Consider the following 6089-nt stretch of genomic DNA (forward strand, 5'->3'; position numbering starts at 1 on the left):
GAAGGAACACTACCCAATTCCTTCTATGAAGCCACAATTACTCTGATACCTAAAGCATACAAAGACCCAACAAAGAAAGAGAACTTCAGACCAATTTTCCTTATGAATATCAATGCAAAAACACTCAATAAAATTCTCAAAAGCCAAATCCAAGAACACATCAAAATAATCATCCATCATGATCGAGTAGGCTTCATCCTAAGGATGCAGGAATGGTTCAACATACAGAAATCTATCAATGTAATATAAACAAACTCAAAGAAAATAAACCACATGATTATTTCATTAGATGCTGAGAAAACATTTGATAAAATCCAACATCCCATCATGATAAAAGCCTTGGAAAGATCAGGAATTCAAGGCCCCTACCTAAACATAGTAGAAGCAATATACAGCAAACCAGTAGCCAACATCAAACTAAATGGAGAGAAACTTGAAGCAATCCCACTAAAATCAGGGACTAGTCAAGGCTGCCCACTCTCTCCCTACCTATTCCATATAGTTTCTATATTCTTGAATGAATTTTTCATCTTGGAGTTTTTCTGGCTTGATTATCCCCTAACCTTAGGTACCAGGAATCTCTTCAGAGCCCCTGGCTGTAACAGAGACACACCTACTGATTTGTGGCACTTATATTAAGTTAGACCTGCACCATCCCAAAAATTTTCCAGTTTAGAAGAAATTTAGAAAAAGGAGCAGAGGCAATACTAGCACCCCAAAATGCTACATTCATACAAAGCAGAAAGTCTGAAAAGCTACTTCACAGAATAGAAGAGCACTACCCAGTTTCCTTCATTACTAACATTTGGGCAAGCTATATCTACCCTTCATAAGACTGTTTCCACAATGACCTGACACATTCAAAGAAAAGTAGTATAGTAGTATAGCTGCTATTCCTTTGTAAAAGGAAAATACATTCGTTTATTACAATTATTTGCAAAATAGTGAATGCTTATTGTGGAAAATAAATATATTATATGTAAGATGTAGGAATAAGAAAGTGAACATTTCTTATAACTCCAGCATCTAGAATGTGTGGTGGTTTCAATGAGAATAGACACATATGTTTGAATGCTTGATCCCTAGTTGGTGGAACTGGAAAGGATTAGGAGGTGTAGCCTGTTGGAGGAAATATATCACTGGGGGTGAACTTTAGATTTCAAAGGCTCACAGCATCACTAGTGTGCTCTGTCTCCTACTTGTGGATCCAGATAAAAACTCTCCACTCTTCTTGTGTTTAGCCTTTATGGTCTGCAACCATCTGACACTATAAGCCCAATTATGGGCTTTCTTTTATAAGTTACCTTGTCATGGTGTTTTGTCACAGGAACAGAAAAGTAAATAAGACACAAAATAATCATATATATCATGTATGGCTCATTATCACCATCTACAGTTATGTTTTGTCTCCTTTTCAATAAAACATTTTACAATGATATACTTTTATTGCACTCACACAAGCTCCTAGCAGCTATAGCAAATAGAAACACTGCATATTGTGGGTATGATTCCTGCTCAGAGGCCATCTCTTCTCTTTAATTACAAGTTGGTTGCTTTAGAGGCCAAACTGATAGGTGGTCTTGGGCCTCTGATTAGATAAGAGAGGATACATGGGGCCTTGCTTTCATGGCCTTTTTTCTGAACATCAATTAAACATTAGTTCTGCCTTTAATGATTATCTCTTCCAATGAACAGCCTCGCCCATACAAGTGTAAGAGATGGTATTTTAAAAGCATAAAAGACTTTCCAGCTCACTTAAAGTTACTTATATATAAGATATTTATATACAATATATTTATTAGACACATATATAAGATATATGTTTGTATAAAATATATATTTATACGAATTTGAAAACTTTTCTGTTAGACATCTAAAAGACTAAGATAGAAATGATTCAAAAACAAGGAATTCTATTATCAAAATACTTATTATTATTTAAACAATATATTGTATTTTCATATATTAGCAACAAAAATATTAACTAGGATGATTGTGTTTACAATACCCTTGCAACATTCACAAGTTAGTAGTGCTAACTTATCAGGAAGATCTCTGCAAACATTAAGAGACCAAAGAAAGGAACTGGGTGAATGCCTTGCACCACAACCTGGTACATTTGAGGAATGGCCCTGAAGAAACATAAATTAGAATCCCTTAAGGGAAAACCACTAACTTTAGCAAAGACTCAAACAATGATTAGGCATATCTAGTTCATGGAAGTAGACAGATTCAGTTCTGCCTGAATTAATCTATATAATAATTTTAGTCATAATTCAAAGGAGTGGAGCAAACTGTGGTGGTGAAGCTCGTGGTCCTGGCACTGAGAAGGTAGAGGCAGGAAAACCTCAAATTTGAAGGCTGCTTAGGCAACATTTTAGAACCCTGCCTCAAAGACAAACAAACAAAAATAACAAAGAGAGGAAAGGAAAATATAAAAATCTAAGAGGACAGTTTGGGAGCGGATCAGATAATCTATTATCAAATATTTATTATGCACCGAATAATAATTATCCAAAGATATTTAGGGAAATTCTGAAGAAAATAAAGAAGGTGACTTGTCTGAAAAAAAAATAGGACTTACTGAAAATGAAATTAACTAAGAGGATAATTCAGGCAGTGTGAGACATGTGTGTTTTAAAGGGCAGATGAACCAGCATATGAATATAGAAGATAACTAAAAAGTCATGTCAGGCCAGGAAAGAGGAGATTACACAGAAAAACAAAAGCTTGGGACAGGGTACTCTGTATGAATAATATTTGAGCACAGATAGAATGGGTTGCCTGTCATTGAGACAACCACAACATCAAGATAATTCCCCCCACAAGACACTGAGCCTGAGAATGAGCAGGCCAAATGTTCCAGAATTTACTGTCAGTACGCGCTAGTCAGATTATATCTAAAGGAGGCCCTGGAGGGCAGGAAGAGCAAAAAAGCAACTCACTTTTAGAGTGTGGATTCTCACAGCTCCCCTCCAGTACCTGGCATCGCCACCATTAAAGATCTTTCTTTTCATACTGGGACAGTCCCTGAGTGCTTTTAACAAATTTAAAAGAATATTTTGCAACATGGGTAATCGGGGGGGGGGGCTTTAGTTCCAAAATATGAAACTGAAAAAATAGAAATGAAAAAATGTTTCGTTAATGTCCATAAAAAGTAACAACATATAAACTGGAATTCAACTCCTCAATAATTTTATATAAAGGTGTTAAGTCTTAGATTATAAAGACAAAATGACAAATGCATTTTAAACAAAAGATTTATTAAAATCTTCAATTTCTACTGTTCAAATATTTTTTCTAAATTTCATATATTAACCTGCAAATTTAGATCTTAATGGTATTTGGGGACTCTGCCTTGCTGGGTAAATGAATCTATTTAAAAATTAATAGGCTATCCATGGGAGTGGTCTGGATCCAAATTGAGTGAGCTTTTGACTCATTTGTCTCACCATGTGATTCCCTCTGCTATGATGCAACCCAAAAGGTTCTCAACAGACATAGTTGATACAGGTACTTAAACTACCAACACTCTAGAACCATGAAGCAAAGTAAATTTCTGTTCTTGTTTTTAAGTTTTCTTTTTGTTTATAGCGGGGGGGGGGAGTCCTTTGAAACAGGGTCTTGTATGCCTCAGTCTTGACTCAAACTTGCTAATATAGCTGAAAATGACTTCTATTTCCTAGTCGTCCTACTTCTGGCATTCTCTATTCTTTATAAAATATCAAGCTTTGGATATTTTGTTAAAGGGAACTAAGATATTTACTGTTTTTCACATCAAAGGCATTATATTTCACAGACTATTTTTATCTGATAGGAAGTGTGTTTTGCAGAGGATGGGGAATGCACAGGACACTCAGTGGTAAGTGTGGCCATGACCTTTAAGACCTCACAAAGAGTCCCACTGAGCAGCTCTTAATGTGTTTCTTTTACACTCTCTGCCTTGAGTGGTATAGCTATAATAGCTAGTGTCTTCTGGAATCAGCTTAGGAGATGGAGTGTGAAAGCAGGGATGTTGAGGGGCAGACTGGGAGGACTAAAAGAGAAATGATTGCTCAATTCTACCTGGTCTGTGAGTTGTCAGAAGGTTGAGGCAATAAGTGGATTTGTATGTGTGCTGAGAGAAGGTGTGTGAGCTGTGAGTGATATGTCTCAGTGACTGCATGCTGAGGGCCAGTCCTCCATCATGCTTTATATTCTGATTGCATTATAGCTCTGCAGACCAGAAAAGTACAGCTTTGGTTTCTTCAGGGAATGGATTTCTAAACTCCGCCCCCCCACACACACACACCAAGATGTCTACATTTACTTTCCTTCCCTGGTGCTGAACACTGCTTTGTCCTTACACTTGTACTTAGGAGGTATTCTTTTTCTTTCACGACCTCTTGAAAGAAATGACAGACAGCAAATATTACAAGTTAAGATTCTTGGCACTCAGCCTTGATTCTGGTTCTATATGGATTTTGCTTTCAGAAACTTTTCCATGGAGTCAATATCTTTCACTCTCCTCCCCCACTTCAAAGCTAGTTAAGAAGTTCAAGCACAAAATATAAGTTTCCTATAGTCCCATTTCCCATGGTCCAAAAGACAAAAGATATTTAAAGTAACCAGAAGAGAGCCTAAAACAATGGTACATACCTATAATCCCACCATTCAGGAAGCTAGGATAGGATTTTTTTTTTTTTTTTTTTGAGTCCAAGGCCAGTTGGGACTACAGAGTGAGATCCTGTCTCAAAATTCTTTAATTAATTAAACTAACAGAGAAAACCGTCTGGAAGTAAAAGTAGACTCAAATGAACCAACTCATTTTTACATATAACAATTTACCTACCATAAAAAGTATGAGCAAAATGTAGGTACCAGAAGAAAATCCACTTTTGAAACTGAAGAATTAGGTGTAATATTTTCTTCTTAGTTCATATTCCAAGGACCAAAATTTAATTTTAAAAGTACATTTTGCAATCCTTTCTGACCCTACCTCCAGGTTCTCCATCACAATATGCCAACTGTACTTTGACACAAACTTGCTTAATTTCGTTGTATTCAATGAGCCTCTGCCTTTATTATGATGAAAACCTCTGCTTCTTGTCTTAATGGTGTGATATGAAACAGGGTAAGAGTATAGATTTGAGGACTGATACTCTTCTTCTCAACCCCAAGGTATATTAGGCCCAGGGTAGGCAACACAAACAAATGCACTTTCCTCATGGAGGTAGATCTTCAGAGAAATAAATACAGAAAATTTATCCAGGGCGTTTGTCTGATCTTTCTTTCTCCCTTTAGGCTATGTGACCAGACATTATGGGGAAACTAGGGCTAAGTATTTACAGTCATCATCACAGACCCTTCTGTGCCTTATCTTAATTTCTACCTGCTGCTATCATCTGCCTTGTCTTGCTTCTCTCTCCCCTTGCCTTGATCTTCTGACCTGTGACAAGTCAGAATCCTGCAATCCAGCGCATCAACATGTAGCACCATTGCGTGGAGAAGCACAAGGAGTGCTAGAAGGTCTGTTAGGTAGGGCAGGGTAAGAATCTAAGAAATCTTTTGTCTGAAGGGAGGGCAAGGAAAGCTCCCATAGAATCAGAAAACTTAACTCCAGGATTGAGAAGGGAACATTGGAGAAAAACCATGTACTATGGAGTATCTATATTATCTCTATGGTATTGACAATTGCTGTGACCCAACTAGCTAAGAAAATATGGATGATCACAGGAAAATTAATACAAATTCTGTTGATTTTGATGGAAAATGAGTATAAAAGAGAGATGGTAGGATAGCAGATGGTCTGGACTGTGAAAAGGCTATTAGTGTCCTATTTGTGTCCTGCTCAGTTTAACATGCAGCACAGATTCCACCGTGACTATCATTAAAGGTGTCTTGGAATTGTGTTGTTTCCTGCTTAGCTGAAAGATCATACTCCTGTAAACTCAGGCGTACACAGTGGCTTCCTGCCACACTTAAAACTTGAAAATAAAGAAATCAGAAAGGAGAAATTTGACCGTGCCAAGAGGCAGCCAAGATGACACACAAGTGAAGTAGGAACTAGAGGGGCTGGCCTCACCAAGACGCAACAGGGAGGGGATAAG

The sequence above is a fragment of the Mus caroli genome, unplaced genomic scaffold, assembly GCF_978045245.1.
Source record: "Mus caroli unplaced genomic scaffold, Mus_caroli_1 scaffold_1, whole genome shotgun sequence".
In the NCBI taxonomy this organism is placed as follows: domain Eukaryota; kingdom Metazoa; phylum Chordata; class Mammalia; order Rodentia; family Muridae; genus Mus; species Mus caroli.